We start from the raw sequence: 26,349 nt of genomic DNA on the forward strand, positions 1-26,349 counted from the left end.
CTTATGTGTAATGATTATATCCATAGATGCACACATGTCTTATAGTGCATAAGAGTACAACTATAGGTCTATAGTGGTTTACCTCATAGTTAATGAAAGTTGATTAATCAGTTAAAGAGTTTAATTAATTAATCTCAAATCACTGGAGCTTATAATCTGGGTCTAAGGTCCCTTGCTACCTCACAACGGATTAATAAGGACCAAGGTATTGAAAGAATAACTTAAAATGTTCAAATTGATTAGGGAATAATATATTTATTGTATTAGATACACCTATTATATAGTTAATTATGAATATAATTCAAATTTGAATTATATAGTATGTGAGATATATTTATTTAAATATGATTCAAATAATAAATTAATATGAATAAGATTATATTAAAACTATAAATTAAGATTTAAATATGCATTTGAATATGATTCAAATCTATATTGAATTAAATATGAGATATTTAATTAAATTAATTACTATTTAATTTTTAATTACATAATAATTAATTGATTAAATTAAATACTAATTTAATTAATTAATTAATCAATCAATAACTCCCCTTTAATGAAGGGGGAGTGGGGAGGTGGATAGTTGCCCTCTACAATACTTTAAACTCATACAGAACTGTTCTTTGGTGTGAGATTGCATTTTGTGAATTATCTCTCTCTTGAGATAATAACAGAGAAAAGGTTCTCTGCAAAAAGATTGTCAATTCTTTTTCTCTTTTAAGTTGATTCCTATCAATCAAGTTATTGCTAAGAGAATAGCGAGGAAGACCATTTGAAGATATCTTTATTGAGAAGAAGAGATCAGCTTGAAATTCAAAGAGGATTTACTGGAACAAGAATCTAAGAGGATTTACTACTGCAAATTGTTGGAAGAAGAGTTCTTCAAAGAGGATTTACCAGTAATTTTCTTTAAAGGTAACTTTCTTTCTTTTTAATTCATGCTTAACCTATAGAATTCACTGTTGATGTCTGTAATTTAATTCTTTACCTTTTTCTGCATTTTTCATCTAAACAAAAATCGAAGGAAAAACGATGAAATATTTATGCTGAGGATTTGATATATATATATATATATATATATATATATATATATATACTTTTTACTTGTAATCTCCACTTTAAATTTTACTTTTTACTCAACCACAAAGACCTAAATTCAAATTTTATTTTTACCCCACTTCCTATCTTTTTAAGCTTCATCTTCCCAAAATTTCTCTAACTTTTCACAACTTTAAAATCCTTCAAATTAGCGAAAAAAAAAAAAAAAAAAAAAAGCCATCATTGTTGCTCTTTCTCCAAACAATCACTTTTCATTATTTTCATCTTATTATTGAGAGAAAATTTTATTGTATTGTGGGTATTAAATATTATGAGCTCAAATTTATACATCCATTCTTTTTAGAGGGTTCGTTGTGTATATCCAAAGCTTCCGAACATTATAACGATTAAATGGAAAGGATTGAGTTTGCTTTTGAATACGTAAAAGGAGCCAGGGTAGTTCGGCTCTATTCTGTAGAAAGATTCTAAGGAGATTCTTAATCAAAATCTCAAGAGGCGTTTGAAAAAGTGGATGTAAGTCGAGTTTGGTCAACCTACTATAAATTTTCGGTGTCATTTTCACTATTCATCTCCTATTTAATTTTGAAGTTAATTTTTTATTATATTTTATGCATGAAATTAATTGCCATAATTTGTTCTTGAATTAATTCCTCATATTTGTTCATTTTATTGGTAGTTCTTAGATTTGCATATCATTTTTCAATATTATTATTAGAATTATATAGAATGCTCAAGGGCATAACCACATGGGAGTCAAGAGGGACATATCCCCTCAAATTATCGATTTTTATATTTTTAATAGTAATAATCATATTAATTAATAAATTTTATTAATGGGATCCCTTCATAGTTCATTGGTTAGTGGGCAAACTTGAATACCTGTGGCCCAAGTTCAAATCTTACTTAAAAAGGTAATAATGTTTTCTTTCTTTTCCTACCTAATTTTTAGGTACAAGATAATTTCTTTGTTACTCGTTGCACTGTATATGTAACTTTGAAAATTTTCTTAGGCTTTTTAGTTCTTATATTTTAAAATATATGTAATAATTTTTAATATTTTTATTATAAATAATTTTGTAGAGTTAGTTCTAATTCAATATGGAGAGATATTTTTATTGTGTCGTTAATTTTTTGTGCATAATTTTTATATTCACATTATGCTCTATAATTTTTATATTCACCTAATATAATCCAAACCAACCTGAGTCAACCCGAATTTATTATTTACATTAAAATATGTTTTTTAAAGGTAATAATAAATTCGGGTTGACTCAGGTTGGTTTGGGTTATATTAGGTGAACCCTTGAACCAACCCAATCCATAAAATTTTCATTTATTTGAATCCAACCTAACCCAAATGAGTTGATAACCCAACCCAAACCGCGCGGATTGGGTTGGGTTGATCGGTTTTTTTGAGTCATCGAGTTTTTTGGATACCCCTAAGTTGAAGTATTTTGTATGAAATTATTGTTTAAATTCTTATTTGCTAAAAGATATATTGATTTGTTTAATTAGATCCACAATAAAAAAAAAGTTTTAATTAATATTAATAAACCCTATTCATTCTCGTATGCCGGTTGCCATACTAAACTACAACCATGTACTAGACTGTAAGGCCATTTCAAATGATAATTTCACGCATGTTTTTTAAAAAACAAAAACCATTTTTGAAAATGATTTTTTTTTTGTTTTCTTAACATTTTAAAAAACTTTTTCAAATTTTTTTTAAAAAAAAAAAAACAGAAAAGCATACCAGACGTCTTATTTCATTAAAATAAAAATTAAAAAACTAAAACTAATTAATTATGAAACGTCCCCTAAATTAAACTAATAAAATAAACCAGTATTAACTTATCCAAATTTATAAATATAAAAACTAAATGGTGTAAATACTATTTTGATCCACATACTTTTGGTTTTTGTTCATTTTATTCTCTATATTTTCAAAATGTTCATTTTAATTTATATACTTTCGACTATAATTCATTTTGGTCTCTGTACCTTTAAAATATTCATTTTGATTCTTGTACCTTAAAAAGTGACCTTTTGGTCCCTTTATTTTTTAAGGATTAAAATGATCATTTTTTTAAAAAAAATTCAAGGAGCAAAATGAACCAAAGTTGAAAATACAAGAACTAAGAATATTATGAAAGTATAAGGACCAAAATGAACTAAATTATGTAGTATGTAAAACAAACTAAATTAAATTCACGCTTTAAAAAATAATGAACTAACACATTAAGACCTCGTTTGGTAATCATTTTATTTTTTTTTTCCTATTTTGAAAATTAAGGCTATTTACTCACAATTTCTTACAATGATTTACATATTTCTAGAGTACAGTGATTGAATTCTTAGTCAAATTCTAAGGAAAAAAAAATTAAAAGTTACTTTTTTTTTTTAGTTTTAAAATTTTGACTTAGTTTTTAAACCATTGTTAAAAAGTAGATAACAAAAGAAAAAATTTGGAGGTAAGAATAATATCTATAGGCTTAGCTTAAAAAAAAAAAAATTATAAAAAAGAACCTAAATTATTCTAATCAAACAAACAACTACACCTAACCTATCCAACCCTACAAAGAAGACAACAAACTTTTTCAAAAAATAATGAAGTAACACATTAAATCAAACTAATCAAACGAACAACTAAATTTAACTTATTCAAACTTATAATTATAAAATCTAAAACAAACTTTTTTTAGGGTAACTAAAACAAACTTACATTTATATAATAATAAACATTTATGATAAATAAAGCATTAATTTTGATCTCAAACCATATCAGCTAATGGCAGTCTCTTTAAACATAAAACACTTCTAAATCTTCAATTTATTATAAAACTACACTTTCTCTCTCTTTTTATCAACTTAGAATCCTATCCCATGATATGCTTGGTTGTGAAACAAATAAGAAAGAAACTGTTGGAAACGACAGGACTCTCAAAATGACGAATTTTAAACTGTCAAAGCACAGCGGTCAAGCAAAGAGCAAAACCTGCAAAACAGAAACTCGTTATAGGCTGAGTCGCGGAGCTCACTCTCTTTAAGACGTTTCGCGGCTCTGCCTAAGTATGTAAGCAGGTCTGAAAATTGCCACGTCATCCCCAGGATAAAATAGCCAAATGAAAATCGATCGAAAATGCACCGTTACCGATCGGAACGTACACCCTTTCTAAATTCACTGCTCAGAAAGTTGTGGGGAATTAAGAAAATGAATTATGTGTGTTACAAACTGCTGAAGTCCTTGCCTTTTATAGGCCTTCAGCATCGAACTGTATGAAGCGAAATGTGCGCGGACGTTACGGTAGGGAGCGAAACATGCGCATAATAATAATAATAATAAAATAATATTTTTTATTAAAAATAATCATCACACATACACCTTGCCTCGTACGCCCGATCGACCGGACGGCGGCACACATGTGGGATGTCCACCGAACTTACATTGGTCTTTCTCCTCACTCCTCCAAAATATGGGTACCCCTTGGGGCCCAAACCCAAAACACAAGGTTGGAGTACATAAAAGAGACTTCCAACACCAAATTTTCTAATTTGCGATTCTCCAACCAAAAAAGTTAGTTCTCTCTTTGTTTTCAAAGTTAAATTTTCACCCAACAATCCCCCATTTGGAAATTTAAACAAAAGGAAAAGAGAGAAAAGATTTTCATCCAGCAGTTTTAATCTATACAACACTGTGCATAAGCAAAGGTGTCTTACGACTTGAACCTTTACATAGTGTAGATGATTTAGAATATACTAGAGTATCCCTTGGTTTTAAACTCTATCTCTAACAGCATCTCACACAGAGTGTCATTAGGGTGTAGTACGAAAGCCCATGCTTTTAAGGCCTAGCACGTGAATCCCGGTTTAGTGAATGCTCTAGAGAGTTTGCCTAAAAACTCCATAGGAAGCGACCCTACTTCCACATTCACACAGGTGAGTTTATCAAGGGTACTCTTGTAGCTGGGTACCCCACTTGTCATCAAGTATAGATCTCATTAAGAACTGAGTTCAACCTTTCTTATGCTTCAGGATATCATGCTCATACTTTAAGTCATAGGAATGGAACTCTGTGTTTGGTTTAGCATGATTCACTACATATCACTTGTGATCAGTTATTACCCGTTGAACATGTTTCTTGGGATCTTCAGTCTACAGGTTGGGTTTTCCTCACTGTGATTCATTTTTCGATAGGCATGAGTCCCATCCTTTCTAAGGTTCTGAAAACCTTTTCCCTGGCCAGTCCTTTCATTAAAGGATCTGCCAAATTTTCATCAGTTCGTATGTGATCCACTCTGACTGCACCAGTAGTGAGAAACTCTCTAATGGTACTGTGCTTACGACTTATTTGACGTCTATTTTCATTGTAATACGATTTTGAACTTTTGCGATTGCTGCAGTACTATCGCAATGGATCAATATGGCTGGTACCGGTTTTTCCCATAAGGGAATCTCTAATAGTAGACTTCTAAGCTAACCTGCTTCTTCACTAGCTGTCGCTAGTGCTATCATTTCTGACTCCATCGTAGATTGGGCTAAAATAGTTTGTTTCTTAGACTTCCAAGAGACAGCTCCGCCAGTTATATTAAAGATATAGCCACTTGTAGCCTTTGAATCATCCGAAAGAAAGTTCCAATCACCATCGTTGAACCCTTCCAGGACAGAGGGAAACTTTTGATAATGTAATCCTAGGTTTTGGGTTTTCTTTAAATATCTCATGATCCTTTCTATAGCATTCCAATGCTCTTTACTAGGTCTGCTTGTAAACCTGCAAAGTAGTCCTATAGCATAAGCTATGTTAGGCCTAGTGCAGTCGGCAACGTATCTAAGACTGCCTATGATGCTCGTATACTCAGATTGATTAACACTGTTACCAGTTTTCTTGAACAACTTGACATTAGGGTTATAAGAAGTACAGGCTGGTTTACACTCAAAGTAATTATATTTCTTTAGAATCTTTTCTATATAGTGAGATTGATCTAAAGAAATTCCCTTTTCAGACCTATTTACTTTTATGCTTAAGATTACACTAGCTTCTCCTAAGTCATTCATGTCGAAGTCACACTCAATATTGATTTTACATCATTTATGACGTGCAAGTTCGATCCAAAGATCAATAAATCATCTACATATAGACACAAGATAGTGCAGAGGTTATTATCAAACTTATGGTAGATGCATTTGTCACTTTCATTGACCTTGAAACCTTTAGATAGGATAAGGTTGTCAAATTTTTCATGCCGTTGCTTAGGAGCTTGTTTTAATCCATAGAGAAATTTGTCTAATTTACACACCTTATTTTCTTGACCATAGACAACAAAACCCTCAGGTTGTTCCACGTAAATCTTTTCTTCAAGTTCATCGTTTAGGAAAGTGGTTTTTACATCCATTTGATGTACTACGAGGTTATAAAAGGCAGCGAGAGAGAACAGGACACGGATAGAGGTAATTCTAGTGACAAGGAAGAAGGTGTAAAAGAAATCTACGTTTTCTCTCTGTCTAAAGCCCTTCGCTACTAACCTGGCTTTAAATTTGTTGATAGTCCCATAAGGTCTAAGTTTCCTCCTTAAGATCCATTTGCACCTTATTGCCTTACATCCTGAGAGTAGATCTACTAAGTGCCAAGTTCTATTTGACTCAAGTGAGTCCATCTCATCATTTATGGCTTCTTGCCATAGGTTGGCATCTACTGAGGATAGGGCAACTCTTAGATCTTTAGGATCTTCTTCTACATTATAGGTCAGGAAGTCATTTCCGAAATCTTTGACGGTTCTAGCTCTTTTGCTTCTTCTAAGTTTTGGGTTAGTTTCCTCTCTAGGGTTAGGGTTTCTAACTAGGGTTATACCACTTGAACTAGAGCCCCACTATTCCTTGATTTAAAAGGAAACCTATCTTCAAAGAAGTCGGCATCATTTGATCAATGATCACTTGGTTCATTAGATCATAGAACCTGTAGGCTTTACTATTTAAGGCATAACCTATAAAGACATACTCGTAAGTTCTACTAGCCAACTTTCTCCTTTTTAGGTCAGGAATCCTTACAAAGGCTAGACAACCCCATGTTCTAAAGTAGGACAAGTTTGGTTTCTTATTCTTGAGAATTTCATAAGGTGAAGTTTTATTTTTAGATTTCGAGATTCTATTTAGAACATAACATACGGTAAGGATGATTTCACCCCACAAATAAGACATGACTCCTGAACTAAGTAAAATAGCAACTACTAGTTCAGCTAAAGTTCTATTTTTCCTTTCGGCTTTTCCGTTCATTTCAGAAGAATAAGATGCGGTCTTTTCGTGTATTATTCCATGTGAGTTAAAGAATTCATTAAAACTGTCCGAGTCGTACTCGGTTCTCCTATCACTATAAAGTCTTTTAACTTTTCTATTAAATTGATTCTCTATCTCAGAAACAAAAAGTTTGAAGACATCAAAAACATCACTTTTGTTTTTCAGCAGGTATACAAAAGTAAAATCAGAGCAGTCGTCAATAAAAGTAATGAACTACCTTTTACTGTTCCTAGTCAATATGCCATCAAATTCACAGACATCAGAATGAATCAAATCTAGAGGCTCAGAATTCCTAAGTACAGATTTATGCAGAGTTTTAATAATTTTAGCCTGATTAAAATACTCGCATTTATCAAAATCATTCATGGATAACTTCAGTATCATTTCCAACCTAATCATGTTACTAATTAAATTCTTATTCACATGGCAGAATCTAGCATGCCAAATATTCATAGAGCACAATATATACACAGAAGATTTCATTTTATTAAGGTCTAGATTTAATTTGAACATTCCCTCAGTTGCATACCATTTCCCTACAAATACATTATTTTTGGTAAGGGTATATGTGTCTGCCTTTATAGTTTGAGTAAACCCGACTTTGTTGAGGAGATACCCCGAAACCGAATTCTTTCATATCTCCGGAGTGTACATAATGTCCTTCAACGTGAGGGTCTTCCCAGAGGTAAATTTCAGTTCCACCTTGCTGGTTTCAGCAACCTTCGTGGAGTGGTGATCTCCCAACAGAATATTTTTATCCTTAGTTTCAGTATAAGTTTTAAATAGACTAAGGTCGTGAGAGACATGGTGTGTCGCGCCAGTGTCTATCCACCACCCTTCACAACCACCGATCACATTTACTTCTGTGATCATGGTGACTAACGATTCTTCTGTCAGGTTCGCCTGACCAGCAGGACGACGCCTGTTCCTACAGTTCTTAGTCATGTACCCAGGTTTATTACAATTAAAGTAGAGGAACTGTACCGTTTCTCCTGAAGGGGGCTTCTATTTTTTTTATTGGTTCTGGTTGCTAGAGCCATGGTTATGACCTTTCCTCTTTGTCTCCTTAGGTTTTTGGTCAGGTTTTACCACGGTAGAGGCGGGTTTCCTAGGTACTGCGTTCACCTCCTCCCTCTAGTCCTGCTTCCGGGCTTCCTCCTTGATCCTTAGCTGAGTTATAAGACTCTCCAAGGAGAACTCCTTGGTCTTATACCTCAAAGTGTTCTTAAAGTTCTTCCATAAGGGGGACAGTTATCAATAATAACAACAACTTGGAATTGTTCGTCTAGAGGCATACCCTTAGTAATTATCTCGTGGGCTATCTTCTGGAGTTCATGGGATTGGGCCTCCACGGATTTTTCATCCGTCATCTGGAACTTGAAATAACTGCTAACCGCATATTTCTTCGATCCGGCCTCCTCCGTGTCATACTTCTTTTATAGGGCATCCTAGACCTCCTTCGTTGTCTTCATTGTACTGTAGCATCATACAAATCATCAATCAAACCATTTAAAATGAAATTCTTACATAGAAAGTCTTTCTCCTCCCAGTCAGCAGCTTCTTTTATCTGTTGTTCAGTTGGTTCTTCTAAAGGGATGATCGGCTTAGCGCTGGTACAAGCTTCGAAAACTTTCTTGACGGCGACGAAGAACAATATCTTTTGCTTCCATCACTTGAAGTTCGCTCCTTCGAACCAGAATGGACAGTTGAGGTCAGATATCTCATTGTTGCTACTAAGGGCCATTGATGATGTCGAAACGTCTTAAAATTGTTGGAAACAGCAGGGCCCTCAGAACGACGAACTTTAAACCATCAAGGCACAACGGTCAAGCGAAGAGCAAAACTTGCAAAACAAAAACTCGTTATAGGCTGAGTCGCGGAGCTCGCTCTCTTTAAGATGTTTTGCGGCTCTGCCCAAGTGTGCAAGCAGGTCTGAAAATTGCCATGTCGTCTCTAGGATAAAACAAATGAAAACCGATCAGAAATGCACCGTTATCGATCAGCTAAGATGGAGGGGGAGAGAAAAATGAATCTAAACTCACTGCTCGGAAAGCTAAGATGGAGGGAGAGAGGAAAATGAAGTGGGAAATTAAGAAAATGAATTCTATGTGTTACGAACTGTAGGGAGCGAAACGTGCACGATTCATCACTGTCGCCACGACTGACCAGGCGGCTGGCGGCATGCGTGTGGGATGTCCACTAAACCCACATTGGTCTATCTCTTCACTCCCTCCAAAATATGAGTAAAACATGGGTACCCCTTGGGGCCCAAACCAAAAACACAAGGTTGGAGTACATAAAGAAGACTTCCAACACCAAATTTTCTAATGTGGGATTCTCCAACCAAAAAAGTTGGTTCTCTCTTTGTTTTGAAAGTTAAATTTTCACCTAACAGAAACTTGGTGCAACCATTATATAGCCTAGATAGTGGTAGTTTTTTTTTACTATGTACAAAAAAAAAAGTTATGTAAGATACTGCACCTAATTATAACAAATAAATATTTTGTAGCTAGGCTTCATTGATGGTCCACGATAAGTAGATGTTGTAAAGTATCAAGAATGTGTTTGGTTCAACTCTTCAAGTATTTAATTTTGAAAATGAGTCGTTTTAAAAAATTGAAGTGTTTAGTAATAATCCAAAATAGCTTCTAAAACATTTTTAAAGTTTATTTTAAGTGGTTTTTATTAAAAAATTTAAATAAAAATGACTTTTTGAAAAATACTTTTTCTCTAGTCAATCCAAATAATCCCTAAATATTATATTAAAAGGGAGATAGGCTTTTGAGTCTAATACTATTTATAAATAATCAACCACTTGAATGCATACATAAAAAGAATTAAAGAATGAAATACTTTTGGAGCTGCTATTATGGTTTCATATCTCTTTCTTCTTCTTTTTGCATTAGCAACATTGGAATGTAGGGGTAATATGGGAGATTTTTTTCACTTTATTTATCTTTGAAAAAGTTTTACTCAAATAACTTAGATTTTTAATTTGTTTATAAATAATATTTTGTAACAGTCAGCTGGTATAACCTTATAAATACCACTGATTTCGAATTCAAAAGAGAGAGAGTTATCATTATTTCTTAATTTTTCTGCAAACAAAAATTCTGTAAGCAATCTTCATTAAGTAAAAAGATTTAAGATCTTTCTGTGGACGTAGGAAATATTACCGAACCACGTAAATACTGTGTCTCTTTTCTTCTTCCCTTATCTTTCTTGTTTAATTGAGTATTTCCTTACTGCAAATTGCATGCCAATCGTTTATATTACAAATCATATTGAGTAATCAAGTTATAAAGTCAATCGTGCATCGATTCATCGCTATCAAGTAGGTCCGAGTACATTGTTTTTACCATCGAGTTGCACCGAGTATCATTCAAGAACCGTCGAGTACGATCGAATATTAACTTTATTGTCATCGAGTTGTATCGAGGATTTAATAGAGACAAGTCAGACGAGAAGGGAATTCTGATCGAGGATCGAGTAGCAAGAAATCGAGCGTCGAGTTTCAAGTATCGAGTATTTGACAGAATTGGTTTGAGCCATTACTTCATCTCTTCAATGGTGATCTTGAGTATTTGGGACTTGTGAAGAGTATTCAGTCCAACAATCTTCATTCCAACAATAATGACTCAAATTAAACCCTCATTCACACTCCATTTTCTTTCTCTTACTCTTATGTTCTAAATTTCTCCATTCGAAACCTTAGATTCTCCGAACCCGAAATTCCCAAGCTAGTAGCTATCATCACACCATCACATGCTTCCCAAGTCTAAGCTGCGGTCATTTGCTGCAAAAGCCATGGCCTCCAAATCCGAACTCGCAGTGGTGGCCATGACTTCAAAGGTCGTTTCTTACGTCACAGACGTCCCATTCGTGTTGATCGATTTGATAAACCTCGATTTAACTGCCATCGAAATGGAGGACGAAAGTGCATGGGTTCAATTTGAGGCGACTTTGGGCGAACTCTACCATAGAATCGGCGTAAAAACCCTTGGATTTCCGGCAGTTTTGCTTTGACGATTGGAGTTGGGGGTACTTAAGCGGCGGTGGGTTTGGGATGATGGTAAGAAAATATGGTCTTGTTGTAGATAATGTGGTGGATGCTTATGTTGTTGCTGTAGAAAATATGGTCAGAAAAGCACCATTAAATCTTACCGGCTTTGAATTCAAGCGGAGGTGGAATAATTATTGAGGCTTCATTATTTTCCTTATTTCTTGGAAAAGCAGACGAGCTTCTTTCTCTTATGCACAATACTTTCCTAGAGCTGGGGCTTAAAAATGAAGATTGTCTAAAAATTAGTTGGGTTGAATCAATGGCCTTTATCGGATGTGGGTTCGTTTCTTCGAATAATGTAAAATTATTGCTCGATAGAACTCTATTAACAACAAAAAAACATAAAATTAAATCAGATTATGCAACTAAACCCATCTAAAAAATTGCCCTCAAAGGTATGTGGGAAAGGTTCAAAATTGAAGAACTAGAAATAGTGCAGCTCATGTTGATCCCTTTTGGAGGTAAAATAAATGAGGTTTATGAAACAAAAACTCCTATCGTATATCGAGCCAGATATACAATACAAATTGGCTACTACGTTACATGACGCTGACTTGAGACACTTGGAATGGACTTGAGTGCTCCACAATTACATGACTCCTTTCGTGTTGAAACCGCCGAGAGCTATGTATATTAATTACAGAGACCTTGACATTGGAACGAACAATGAGGACGGGATCCCGACTAGCTATGAGGAAGCAACTGTTTGGGGGCATCCTGAAGGATCCTAAATTGAAGGGAACCGTGGGCGGAAGAAAGATCGTCCCAAATCCCATTTTTCATTGAATGTAAATTTTACATTAAGTCAAGAACAAGATATGCAATTACATAAATTATAACATGCTATATAATTAGGTTTTAGAAACCTTACCTTTGAAGACTTTTCTTCAAAAATCCCTCGAATAGTACTTGAAGACTTTATTCAAGAAAACCCCGGTCAAAAACGAGAACACAACCATAATGGTTTCCTCGGTATTCTCAAGTAGAGAACCCAGGAGTGGTGGACTCTGACTATTTTGGAAAGAGGAAAATTTTAGTAGAGAAGAGGAAGTATTGAAATTGTTCACCAACAAATCCAGTAACTCACAGATCAATTCTGTCTTTTTCCTCACTCTCAAATTCGATGATCAAAAGCAAGAAAATAAAGCTTTTTTTTAGAATGCCAAATATAACAACTACCCACTTACATGAGTAGAGAGAAAAAAGAGGGAAAGGAGTTGTAACTCCCTCATTTTTATTTAAAATAAAAAAATGATATTTAATATAAATATAAATATGATAAATAACTTATCATATGTATATTAATTTATATTTTATATCAAATATAACATATAACCTATAATTTTAATATTGTATTACAATATAATCTATAGTTTCTTTTCTATCTTATATGACATTTAATATAAATCACATTTATATTAAATTTAACAACTATGAATCAAATTCATATTAATAATAATTGAATTTTATTCAAATATTTATATCCTCTCAATTAATCTATAATGTATCAAATACATTATAATAATTATATCACATATAATTAAAATAACTTAATTATATAATATATAATTAAATCATCTATTAATTTGTACAATTCAAATTAATCCAAAAACCGATTCTCATTTAATCTTATTGAGCTACCAAGGAGACCTCATGGACCTGTAGCTTGAAGCTCCAACGGTACATGAATAATTAATCGAACTCTTTAATTAAATTATTCACCATCCGTTAACTGTCGGGCACTCTACTAAAGACCGACATTAGCACTCTTCGCACTACAGATATATTTCTGTGTCCATTGGATATAACCAATCAACAATACAATGACCCTTCACAAATTACTCGTAAGTACAGCTAGGCAAAAATTACCGTTTTGCCTCTGTAGTTACGTCGAACTCCTTAAGTACCATTGATCCCTCTAATGAACAATAGATCATAGTCCAACTATGATTAAACCCTTCTCAGGCCAGGAGAGGGTGTGGCGTCACATTGTTCAAGCCTCGGAATCAGCCCTTAAGGGAGTAATTTATCTACTTACCCCGACCTCGAGGAAGAAACGAATTCATTCTTGTGTAGTTGTGTTCCTAGCTCCCCAATCAGACGAATCCTTAAAATGGTAGTCTGGCCACTTTCACCTATACAAATCAAAGAATCACTCTCATAGGCAGGAGTTCATAACTCACTCAGGATTCAGGTCATGTTACCAATGGTCATCCTGGTGAAATGTAAGTCTCTATTATGAACAGTGCTATATAATGAGACTAAACATTTCGTAATCCGGTCTTATATAAACTCCTTTGTATAGAATATCCCCACTCACATTTCTATACATAGCACTTTACAACAATTGTAACACCTACAAAACGGGCCATACTCGTAGTATCACCAAGACAAGGTACCTAACCTTATTCATCTACTACAGACCATTTAGGTTATCACTTAAACATGATCCACCCGTATGTCTCTACATACATGTTTAAGTTACTAGATAACTTTGGGTGTTAGTTTATTGGTTTATGGTTAATGCAAATAAAATATCATATATTTTATTAGATAAACAATAAGTTTGAATAAAATATCATATATTTTATTAAATAAACAAAGAGTTTGTTTAATACATTTACAAACTATAGGACCCTACGAGATTTAGGGCATCAACCCCAACGCATCCATATTCTGGGAATAATTTGAAAGGTTAGTGGAAATGAAAACGATGGTGGATCCATTTAACTTCTTTCGACATTAACAAAGCATACCGCGGGCAAAAGTGATGAATCAAACTAATCTCAATGGCTACTTTTTCATCACTTTACAACAGTCTTTAAAGAAATCTTGTATCAAAATCTACATGCTATATAAGTAGTTCTACATTTAAAATTTCATTATTCATTTAGTTAGTAACAAATTTGTAACATGTGAGAGAGTCTTATCTTTTGTAAGCCTTCAATAAATTCTTCTTCCCTTCCCATGGATGTAGGTCATCTTTAGGCTGAACCACATATATCATTTGTTCAGCTTCTTCTTCTTCTATTTCATTATCTGCATGTTGACAAACATAAAAAATTACACACAAATCGCCATTGATAATCAAAAGAAAGTTAAAGAGAGTTGAGAGAGTTTCAGACTAATGTTTAGAGAGAGAAGTATTTATCAGAAATTAAATTCTTCTCTGTTTTCTCACCTACTCAGATAAAGGAAGAAGAAAGTGCTTCACGTGTGCCTTCATTAAGCCCATCTACGTGGTCATTTCGTTGTCTTTCAATTCACTTACATTCTTTTCTTTTTGGATTAGAACACTTCATTTGTTTTGAGCTTGAAATTAAATATCCAACCCGACCAATTGGTATCAGAGCAATTAGACTATCAAGAAAGCATTTCTTGGAAGATTAAGATTCAAGAATCAGTGTTCAAATGGTAGTGGTAATGTTTGAAGTGGAGAAATTCGATGGAAATGGTGATTTTGGCTTGTGGAAAGCCAAAATTAAAGCTATTCTTAGCCAATAGAAGGCTCACAAGGCTCTTTTGAACCCATCCACACTTCCAAATATAGTCATAGATCAAGAGAAGGAAGATTAGGAGTTGGTAGCCTATGGTACCTTAGTTCTGAATCTTAGTGACAATGTTTTAAGGCAAGTCCTTGGTCAAGAGACAACCTACAAGATTTGGACTAAGTTGGAAGAGTTATGTGCTACAAAGGATCTTCCAAATAAAATGTACTTAAGGGAGAAATTTTTTACATACAAGATCGACTCTACAAGATCTCTTTCAGACAACCTTGATGAATTTAAGAAGATTGTGTCTGAATTTAAGAATATTGGGGAGAAATTAGGAGATGATAATGAGGCCTATGTGCTTCTAAAATCTTTACCTAACTCCTACAAGGAAGTGCAAAATGTCTTGAAGTATGAAAGGGATTCTATAACAACAAATGCCATAATCACAGCCTTAAGAACCAGAGAACTTGAGTTTCAGACAATGAAGAAGGAAGAACCAAATGGTGAAGGGCTGTTTATGAAAGGGAATTTTAAACCTAATCTAATTAAAGGAGGAAACCAACAACATGCTGAAGAGAATAAGCCTAAACAGAAAATCAAGTGTAAATACTACAAAAAGAAAGGCCACCTGATCAAGGAATGTTTCCTAAAAAGGAAGAATCAAGAAAAAGAGAAAGAAGCTAAAGGCAAGTAGCCTGAAGGCTCAGTTGTAGAAGGCTTCTTTATCTACTTTGATGCATTAGCCTCAACACAAGACAAGGCCAATCATGTGAACCCCCTTGGGAAACATGATTGGGTCTTGAACTCCGGATGCACCTACCACATGACTCTAATGAGGCCTTGGTTTAACACCTACAAGAAAATTGATGGAGAAATGGTCTACATGGGCAACAACCAAGCTTGTAAGATTGAAGGGGTTGGATCAGTGTCATTAAAATTCAAAGATGGGACTGTGAAACTCTTCAGAAATGTCAGACATGTACCACTTCTTAAGAGAAATTTAATCTCTTTGGGAGTACTTGATGCAGTTGGTGTGAGTACAGAGGAAAGGGAGGAACTCTTGAGGTCATTAAAGATTCCAAGATGGTTCTAGTTAGGGAGAAAATCAATGACTTATTTGTGGTTAGAGGAGTTTAGATGATGTCACGGGCATATGCTGTTACTCCTAATGAATTGATAGAAGCAAACATTTGACATAAGAGGTTGTCTCATATCGGTGCTAAGGGGCTGGATGTTCTATCTAAACAGGGTATTCTACCAAAAGGAATTACAGACCAGCTCACTTTGTGTGAACATTGTGCATTAGGGAAAGCAACTAAACACAACTTTACTAAGGCATACACTCAACCAAAGCTATTCTTGACTACATTCACTCAGATCTTTAGGGACTAGTCTCAACACCAAGCCTAAGTGGCTCTAAGTATTTACTTTCCTTTACAAATGACTTATCAAGAAAAAGTTGGGTTTTCTTTCTTAAATCTAAAGATCAGGTTTTTGATAAATTCAAAGAATGGAAACTTATGATTGAGAAGCAAACCTTAAAGGAAATCAGATACCTAAGGACAAACAATGTGCTGGAATTTTGTAGTGAAGAATTCAACAATGTTTGTAAGGAAACAGAGATCACTAGGCACAAAACAGTCAAATTTACACCTCAATAAAATGGGTAGTAGAGAGGTTAAACAGAACCATCATGGAAAAGGTCAAATGCCTATTGTTAGATGCTTTACTCAGTGAGAGATATTAGGCTGAAGCTACTGCCTATACAGTATATACTCTAAATAGATGCCCACACATATCCTTAGACTACCTAACACCTGAGGAGAAATGGTCCAAACATCCACCTAATCTTGAAAACCTAAGGGTTTTTGGATGTGTTGGATATATACATCAAAACCAGGGTAAACTTAAGTTTAGGGTTGTAAGATGTATGTTTGTGGGGTTCACAGATGAGTGAAGGGTTTCAAGATGTGGAATCCTATTGAGATGAGATTTGTTATCAGCAGAGATGTCACCTTTAGAGAAAAGGAAATGTTTATGTAAAGGGAGAAGGCTACTCTTGAAGTTTTTACGAGTCCTACCACTAGAATTGAGGTGGAGACCCCAAAAGATACATCCACTAGTAACATTCCTCCAAGTGATTCAGAAGAAGAAGAGGGAGCCACAGGTGAGCAAGTTGAACATGTTAAAGCTTAGCCTGATTTGAGTCAATACTCATTAACTAGGGACAAACAAAAAAGGGTGATTGTTCTTCTAGCTAGGTATACTGAAACAAACTATATGAACCTAGTTTTGAATGCTACAATAGCTTCGAATGACCAAGAACCAGTTACCTTTGAAGAGGCAGTGAGCTACCCTGATGCAAGGAATCAGATTGAAGCTATGTGTGAGGAAATGCAATCACCAAGTGTGAACAACACATGGAACCTAGCTCCTCTTCCTAAAGGATGCAAACCAATAGCATCTAAATGGATTTATAAGCTAAAGGAGGGTACTTCTGATGGAGAAAAGCCTAGATTTAAGGTAAGATTAGTGACTAAGGGATTCACTCAGATAGAAGGCATTGATTATTCTGAGATTTTTTCACCAGTTATAAACAGACCTCTATCAGACTATTATTGTCTATGGTTGCTCAGTATAACCTAGAACAAGATTAGCTAGATGTGTAGACAACCTTCCTACATAGACATCTAGATGAGACTATATTTATGGTGCAACCTAAGGGGTTTGAAGAAAATGGGAAAGAGGACCTTTACTAAGTCCATCTATGGACTTAAACAGTCTCCCAGGTGTTGGTACAAAAGATGAGACTACATTGAGAGTATTGGTTTTCAGAATAGCACCTATGACATACGTACCTATGTTAATTCAACCACCTATAAGAACAAGGTATATCTACTTCTCTATGTGGATGATATGTTGCTAGCTGGGAGTTCTAAAGAAGATCTAACTCATGTCAAGGATCTCCTAAAGAGAGAAGTTTACATGAAGGATATGGGTCACTCTAAGAAGATCCTAGGGATTGAAATTAAAAGGGACAGAGGTTCCTTTACTCTTAGCATCAGTCAAACTAGCTATTGTGAGAAAATCATTAGAAAATTCAACTTAACCAATGCTAAACCAATGTCTATACCTATTGCATATCACTTTAAACTATCCTCAGCTAACTCTCCTGTAGAAACTGATTTGGAACACCTAAAACAGATGCAAACAATTTCCTATAGTCAGGCAGTGGGTAGTTTAATGTACCTCATGATCTCTACTAGACCAGACCTCTTCTATTGTGCAAGCTTAGTGAGTAAATACATGTCTAACCCTAGAAGAAGACACTGAGAAGCAACTAAATGAATACTAAGGTGTCTAATTTGGTCTAAATAATCTAAACTGATCTATCAAAGTATACAAGAGACAAACCTAGAGTTGTATGGGTATGTTGATTCTGACTTCGTAGAAGATCTAGACAAGATAAGATCTCTTTCAGGCTGTGTTTTCTTATATGGCCCAAATTTACTAAGCTGGAAAGCAAATTTACCGTTAATGACAACCCTATCTACAAAAGAAGGATTGTGTTAAAGGGCTTAAAGGAAGACTTTGACAACAAACAAACAGTAAGATCTATTGTGATAACCAAAGCACAATCCATCTTTCTAAATATCCACAATACCATTCTAGAACTAAACATATAGACATTAAATATCATTTTGTGAGAGAGAATAAAAAGGGGAGAAGTTGAGGTTCTGAAAGTTCATACCTTAGTGAACGCAGCCGATATGCTTACTAAGCTCGTCTCAAAGCTCAAGCTCCTCAAATGCTTAGAGTTGATTGACTTTGATTTACCTGAAAAAAGTTAAGCAACATAAGTTTTGGAAGGGTGAAGGCAACAAGGGTTAAGATCAAAGTGGAGATTTGAAGCAAAATGTTCTCAACGGCTACTTTTTCATCACTTTACAACAATCTTTAAAGAAATATTGTATCAAAATCTACATGCTATATAAATAGTTCTACATCTAAAATTTCATTATTCATTCAGTTAGTAACAAATCTGTAAAAAGTGAGAGCCTTATCTTTTGTAAGCCTTCACTAAATTTTTCTCCCTTCCTGTGGATGTAGGTCATCTTTAGGCAGAACCACATATATCATTTTGTTCAGCTTTTTCTTCTCCTATTTTGTTACTTGCATGTTGACAAACATAAAAAATTACACACAAATTGTCATTGATAATCGAAAGAAAGTTAGAGAGATTTGAGAGAGTTTCAGACTAATGTTTAGAGAGAGAGAAGTGTTTATCATAAATTAATTTCTTCTCTGTTTTCTCACCTACTCGACTAAAGGAAGAAGAAAGTGCTTCAAGTGTGTCCTTCATAAGCCCATCTACGTGGTCATTTCCTTGCTTTTAAATTCACCTACCTCTTTTTCTTTTTGGATCAGAACTCTTCATATGTTTTGGGCCTGAAATTAAATATCCAGCCCAACAAATGAAAGTAGGAATCCATGAAAAGATGGCTTCACGCCCAAATGGGCCTTACGAGACCATTCTCAATGCAATGCAATATCTCTAATGAAAATTGCTACCAAATGTTTTTGGTTTTGGGATAATAATGTAATTTCGTTTAACTTCTTGTGCATCTTCAATAAACTAAATATTGGATTGTTACTTTTCTGATAGCTAAGTTATCTCCAGCTTAATATTTGTGCTAATTTGAACCATTTAGCTGTTGTTGAGCTGGTTGGATGATAGTATATCATTCACATAAAATTTAGGCCTTGTTGGATAATAATTTGATTTTTGATTTTTTTTCTTAAAAATTAAGTCTATACATACTACTTCCACCTCCAAATTTCTTTCTTTGTCATCTACTTTCTATCAATTATTTAAAAATTAAGCCAAATTATGAAGTCTAGAAAAAGTAGTTTTTAAAAACTTGTTTTAATTTTTGCGATTTGGCTAAGAATTCAATCATTGTACTTTAGAAAGATGCAAAGAAATAAGAAGAACATAAGCTTGATTAAATTTCAAAAATAAAAAACCAAAAATAAAATGGTTTCAAACAAGGCCTTAGTAACTTGAAACCAATTCTGTTATTGCACCGTTAGAGGCGCACCATATTCCCTGTGCTTTTGTGATTGGTCAGGCAGATTATTCCTTCCTTCATTGCTTAGAATTGCTTTAAGTTGAGGAGTTTTTTCTTCTTTGCAGAAGTATGTGTGAAAAATCTTGTATGGAGGATAAAATAAAGAGAATTGGTAAGTGAAATTGTTGTAAACGATATTAATCTACTTGATTATTATCCTAGGATTTTCGAGAAGATGGAGTGAAATTTGAAGGTTATCTAACACTTAAGAGTAATGTTAAACATGATGTTACAACATATTCAATAACATCAAAGATAAACACATAAAACTAAAACCAGAACAAAACACAAAGTTTGGTGACCCAGTTCAGTGCAATAGGGCCTACATATGAGGGGCAGTAAACCCGTGGAAAGATATTTTCGTTAATATAAAAGTCAAGCAATTAGAACAATTACTTATATATAACTAAATGGCAATTACAGTGACGCTCGCATAGCTTAACTTAGCGTATGATTACTTAGACTCCCTCTAAGTGTAAGAACTCCCTCTCAATGAAACTTAAGTTACCCCTAAGTTTGAGATCCTCTCACTTTCAACGTACTTAGGCCCCCCTAAGTGTGAGAATATTAGTGAACGATCACTTAGGCTCCCCTTGAGTGTGATACTTCCTCTTGCCAAGAATGTTTGTCATTCCACCTACAAATGAAGCCCCTTCACTTGAATAACTTAGGCTCCCCTAAATATGAAAATCCTTTCTCAGGTTGTAGTAGAATGTTTCAACATGATCTAGAAGAACACTCAAGATCTTCAATAGCAAAAGCTTCATAATCGCATGGATTGACACACTTATGTGTTCATTATCCACACAAGACAATGACACAAAAATAATCTTCAAAGCGACCAACCCTAAAATTGAACATAACCTTAGTATATATGGGAGGCTGTGAGAAGATCTTCAAGGAAGAATAAATTATCTCTAGAGGAAAGAAAAAAGTAGGCCATGAAATCTATATAAAAATCTCGACATATAAGGAAAACAATATTATGCAAATTTTTTTGTCTATCGCGTTACAATCTCCTTGATAATGTCACAACATGTTGTAAGACTTGTTGCTCATGTTACAGAAATATGTTATTCCGATTTTTCCTATAATAAATAAGCCAATAATATTGCAATGAAAAACACCCTAACAGAGAGCTTAATGAGGGTGATCCTTACTTAAGAAAGTTTATGAGAAGACCAATCAGTCACTCAAGCTGGAGAGATGTTGAAGTTTCTTCATTGTTACTCTTCTCTATATTTTCATTCATCTATTTCATTAATTGAGCTACTAAAAATCAATAATAGTGACCAAGTGGATGTAGATCATGTTTTTATCAAACCATTATAAATCTAGTGTTCTTTATTCTCTGTTCTTCTCTTTGTTTCTATTCTTTTTTTTTTCAACTCACTGTTTGGTATATTTTTCTTCTAGTAGTTTGAATTTTGGTTGCGATTAGAGTTGTGTTTACTTTATTCTTTGAGATTTAACAATTGGTATAAGATCATTGGGTTGATCTTCTTACTTTAGCTCAGGTCTTTTTTTCATGTTGCTGAAATGACAACAAATTCGAAGTGGAGAGATTTGATGGCAAGGGAGACTTCTCTTTGTGGGAAAAGAAAATGAGAGCACTATTGGTACAACAGAAGATTGCCAAAGTTTTATATGAATTCGATGCAAGTGTTGAGTCAATGATTGAAGATTAATTTACAGACATGAAAGGAATTGTTTATAGCACAATAAATTTGTATCTGGCGAACAATGTCGTGAGTCAAGTCAATGATCAAACTACAACAAAAGAGGCATGGGCCAAATTAGATGAGATTTATCTTACTAAATCCTTAACTAATAAGCTTCACCTTAAGGAGAAATTCTTTGGCTTCAAGATGGATGCATCAAAAGACCTTGAAAAAATCTAGATGAGTTTAATAGAATCACTATTAATTTGACAAACATAGGAGAGAAATCAGATTATGAAACTAAGTCAATCATCCTTATTAATTCATTGCTTAATACTTAAAACGAAATTATGAATGCTATCAAATACGGTCATAATAGTTTACCTATGGAATATCAATGACCTTTGTATTGGGGTTGATGATCTAAATCTTGTAGTCTTGTAGTCTTGTAGTTTGTAATTGTATTTGTATGAACAATTTATTTATCTAATAAAATTAGAGGTTTTATTCGATATTTAGTTACATTAACCCACAAAAACCAATAAACTAATATCCAAGCTTTTCAGCTGTAACTTAAACATGTATGTAGAGACGTACAGGTCGATCATATTTAAGTGATAACCTAAATGATCTATAATAGACGGGTAAGACTGGGTACCTTATCCTGGTGACACTATGAATACGACCCACTTTGTAGTTGTTACAATTGTTGTAAAGTACTACAAATGATCTGATCATAATCATTCATGTAGAGATATGGAATGTGGGTATTCTATACAAAGAGTTTGTATAAGATCGGACCACAAAATGAATATTCTCTCTATATAACACCGTTACTATAAGAGAATTACATGTCACTAGGATGACCATAGGTAACTTAACTTGAATCCTGCGTAAGTTGTGAACTCCTGCCTTTGAAGGCGGTCATTTGATTTGTATGGGTGAGAGTGGTCATATTCACTGACTCAATATGCCTATCATTTTAGGGATTCGTCTGATTAGGGAGCTGAAAATGCAACTACACAAGAAGAAATTCACTCCTTCCCTAATATTAGGGTAAGTAGAAAAATTGCTCTTGAAGGGCTGATTCTGTGACTTGAACAATGTGACGTCACACTTTCTCAACTCAATATGCCTACCATTTTGGGGATTCGTCTGATTAGGGAGTTGGGAATGAAACTACACAAGAGGAAATTCACTCCTTCCCTAGTATTAGGGTAAGTAGAGAAATTGCTCCTGAAGGGCTGATTCTGTGACTTGAACAATGTGACGTCACACTTTCTCCTGGTTCGAGAGGGTTTTGGTTATAGTTGAACTATAACTAATTGTTCATTAGAGAAAATAGTTGTACTTAATGAGTTAGATGTAACTATAGGAGCAAAATTATAATTTTGGCCCTGCTGTACTTACGAAATTTTTTTGAAGGGTTAACGCACTATTGATTGGTTATATCCAATGGACACAAAAATATATCTATAGTGTGAAGAGCGTAACTGTCGGTCTTTAGTGGAGTGACCCAATTAAAGGAAGTTGATTAAGTTAATTAAAGAGTTTAATTTATTAATCAAATATCATAGGAACTTCAATCCGTAGGTTCATAAGGTCTCCTTGTTAGCTCAATAAGTATTAGTGAGAATCAAATTAATTTTTTGGATTAGTTTGAATTGTTCAAATTAATTAAAAGAAATTAATTATATGAGATATGATTAATCTAATGTAGATGATATATTATAATATAAAGTTTTAATGAGAGAAATAAATATTTGAATATGATTCAAATATTAATTATATGCATGTATAATAGGTCTTGAAAAGAGCTATGTTCTTGATGTTAAAATTCCTCAATTCTATATTATTTGTTTGCTTAAAATGTTATCTTTGTAGGAAAAATCCAATCCCGATACCTTTTGAGTCATTACAAGAAGTTTGGAGCTAAATGGAGTCAAACTAGGCATAAGATCCAACTAAGAAGAATAGACCATGGCAAATTACCATTCTACCCCTCAGCTGAACCAAATTTACATGCCTCATGCAACAATCGAAGCGTTGCAACGCTCCCAACATAACTTGATCCAACACTTACCTGATGCTGGAAGATAGTAGCTACAAAACAGTGCATCATCGTAATGCTATCTCCAGCGTTGCAATACTCCGAACATTGATGGAAAAATAAAAATCAGCGCATGCGCCTTTGCGCAAGTGCATTGGACCAGCGTCAACGTAGAGTCGCAACACTGCGACCTTCAATTAATAAAAACTCAGCTTTTCCAGATTTTTGTGAAGAGATTCGAACGTACTATTCGATAATGTCTATCTAGCAAACTCCCCACTAACCCTAGAGAGCACTCAAATATCTGTCCTACATTCATTTGTGAGGGGACTCCTAATGGATTGAAAACTATATCAATATGTCTTCCATTTTGCAAATAAGGCATATCTTCTCTAGACAAAATTTTTTAAACAATACTTTTATTTCCATGTCTTCTAGACAAAATGAAGAGCTTTTCTCTGAAAGATTTATTGAAAGATTCTATCATTTTTCTTTAATCTTTATACGAATTCTGCAAGATTCAATGAATTTCTTGAAGATTTTCCCTCTCCATGAGTAGGTAAGTTCATTTATTGGGGATTATGTTAGATTAGCTAGTTCTTGAGGCTTTTCTTTAATTTTTTTCTTGTATTTTGTTGTTCTTGAATGTTCTTATTGTAAATTTTAATAAAATTAGTTAAAAATGAACTGACGACTCAATTTTAATTGATTTTTGTATGCAAAGTTACATGGCTCTAAAGCAAAATTGTAATTAGATTGCAAAAACTAGTGATCTTGATTGAAAGTTTGGACTTCTTTTCCTATTTTCTTGAAAGAATCCACTAGTTTAGAACATTCATATAATCATTTTTTATTTTTCAATCTTTTGAATTTCAAGAATGTCATAGTTAAGAAAACCGAAGGAATTAATGCAATTTAGAGATTAATTGTGGAATGTGTTTAGGAAGCAATTATGAACTAAATTATGACTAATTGATTAATTGGTCAATTAGGGCATTAGGGCTTACTTTAATAAACTATGGAACAATTGAATTGCATGAAATCTATTAAGTTTATGATAGAATTAGGTTAATCTACATAAAATCCCCAAGATTCTTTTTCCGTTGAAATTTCTTTAATAATCCCTCTCATTACTCTCATTACCAAAAATTCATTTCAATTCTTGTTTTACTTTTACTTATTTTCTTTAATAAAAGTTATTAGCCAAATTTTTCTAAGTTATTCAACCCTAGGTAAAATACTAAGTGGAAGAAAAATGTTGTATATGATACTTCAATTTCCTTTCATGTTTCTCCTATATAGTTCACACCATGAGACCTATACTCGGTCTCGAGACACCTTTACTTCTCCTACGGATGGTGTTTGCATAGGTAAATAATAAGGTGAATAGAGAGAGTATATATAGTAAGTGGGAGAGGGACATGTGTCAACACATTCCACAGTCTTCTTCATTAGTTTGTAGTAAACTTTCATGTTTGGCCTCGAGGCAACTTTGCTTGTGTTCCCCTACGAATGGTGTCTACATGAATTTTTACTCAAACTCTATAAATGGAAAGAATTGCTTTAATATTTGCCCCAATCAGTTTTTTCCTAAGTTGGCTCATTGGGGCGGAACTCTATAACTTAAAATGAGGGATTACAGTTACAAGAAAATGTTAAGTAAGTTAACAATTTCTGGACTAAACAATGGTGACTAATAATTATACGAATAAGAGTTACTCAGATGTAATTATTAGTTGATCTCAATTCAGTGAAGGGGTAACTGTTCACCCTACGATGATTTTTATTCTGAGTCACTGAAGCACCATTGCAAAATAGATGTCACATAGGGTACATTAGAATTTTTTGCTAAATTGATTAGTTGTTCAATTGGATAATGCATGTATAACTAATATTTGTATAGTTTCAGTAATTTCATTATGATGAGCACTACATTTAACTTGCTTTCCATTGATAAACTTAATGACGACAAGTACATAAGTTGAAAAAAAATACCATTAATACTGTGCTGATAATCAATGACTTGCAATTCATCTTTGTTGAAAGGTGTCCTCAAGTCCCAGCTCCTAATGCAATCTGAGATGTTCGTGAGGCATATGAGCAATGGGTCAAGGCGAATGAAAAGGCCCGAGCGTATATCTTAGCCAACTTATTTAAAGTTTTAGCCAAGAAGCATGAGCAGATTCTCACAACCCGTGAGATCATGGAGTCCCTGAGGGGAATGTTTGGAAAACCGTCCACACAGCTCTGCCATAATGCTTTAAAAATACATCTTCAATGGACGGATGAAAGAAGACACATCTATTCGTGAACATGTTCTGAACATGATTGTCCACTTTCATGTGGCGGTGATGAACGAGTTTGTCATCGACGAAGCCAATCTGGTTAGCTTCATTTTGGAAATTCCATATGAGAGTTTCCTCTAATCCCATAGCAACGTTGTTATGAACAAGCTTGACTTCAACCTAACCACCCTACTCAATAAGCTGTAGACATACGAGTCTTTGATGAAAGTCAAGGAACAGAAGTGTAAGGAAAATGTTGTCTCATCCTCCAAGAAATTCTAAAGAGGTTCGACCTCTAAGACAAAGTTTACACC

General features: G+C 34.0%; 2 long non-coding RNA genes and 1 pseudogene across 3 annotated transcripts; 2 read left to right on the plus strand and 1 right to left on the minus strand.

Annotated features, from left to right (window-relative positions):
- Nucleotides 1–593: 593 nt before the first annotated feature.
- Nucleotides 594–22,211, plus strand: LOC150034353 (uncharacterized). 2 transcript variants are annotated; one of them, XR_016531127.1, is made up of 3 exons: nt 594–918; nt 1,406–1,575; nt 21,557–22,211. It is a non-coding gene; the product is annotated as an uncharacterized LOC150034353 (long non-coding RNA). The 2 variants fall into 2 exon arrangements; XR_016531128.1 differs by having other exon boundaries at nt 608–918; nt 21,552–22,211.
- On the plus strand, nt 8,006–12,584 carry LOC150034354 (berberine bridge enzyme-like 18; annotated as a pseudogene).
- Nucleotides 14,133–21,558, minus strand: LOC150034355 (uncharacterized). The gene is made up of 2 exons (XR_016531126.1): nt 18,659–21,558; nt 14,133–14,452 (listed from the first exon to the last, which is right to left on the minus strand). It is a non-coding gene; the product is annotated as an uncharacterized LOC150034355 (long non-coding RNA).
- Nucleotides 22,212–26,349: the final 4,138 nt, after the last annotated feature.

This window comes from Benincasa hispida, chromosome 8, assembly GCF_027475165.1.
Source record: "Benincasa hispida cultivar pf3 chromosome 8, pf3_genome.v1.1, whole genome shotgun sequence".
NCBI lineage: Eukaryota > Viridiplantae > Streptophyta > Magnoliopsida > Cucurbitales > Cucurbitaceae > Benincasa > Benincasa hispida.